We start from the raw sequence: 591 nt of genomic DNA, 5'->3' as shown, positions 1-591 counted from the left end.
CTCGCCACGAACTGCGGTCTCCTATCCGAAATGATCACTTGTGGAATGCCGTGAATCCGCACCACATGGGTCAGTAACAACTGAGCTGTCTGTCTGGCCGTGGGCAAGTTCTTGCAAGGAATTAAGTGTCCCATCTTCGTTAGGCTGTCAACCACTACCATGATGGCGTTACATCCTTGATTGGTGGGAAGGCCAACGATGAAATCCAAAATTATGGTGTGCCATGGACGGGATGGAGTGGGTAGAGGCATGAGTTTTCCTCTGCTCATGGAATGGTCCCCTTTTGCCCGAGCACAGGTGTCACATGGTTTGATCCAGCTCTCCTTGTCTTTTGTCATAGTTTTCCCACCAGAACTGGTGTTTTATTAGATGTACCATTTTCTTGTTTCCAGGATGCCCTGCAAGCACGTCATTATGGCACCAATTGAACTCCTTCATCCTCAGGGCGTGTGTGGGTAGAAACAGTTTTCAGTCATGTAAAGGTGTACCATGTTTCATGGTTCGGTGACTGTTCTGGTCCGCCCATACCTGCTACGGGACCTGGGTCCTATTCCTCTGGACTAGTTCTATGAACTGATCCGCGGTCACCGA

The sequence above is a fragment of the Lissotriton vulgaris genome, unplaced genomic scaffold, assembly GCF_964263255.1.
Source record: "Lissotriton vulgaris unplaced genomic scaffold, aLisVul1.2 SCAFFOLD_1682, whole genome shotgun sequence".
Lineage (NCBI taxonomy): Eukaryota > Metazoa > Chordata > Amphibia > Caudata > Salamandridae > Lissotriton > Lissotriton vulgaris.
Note: the sequence above shows the minus strand (reverse complement) of the source record.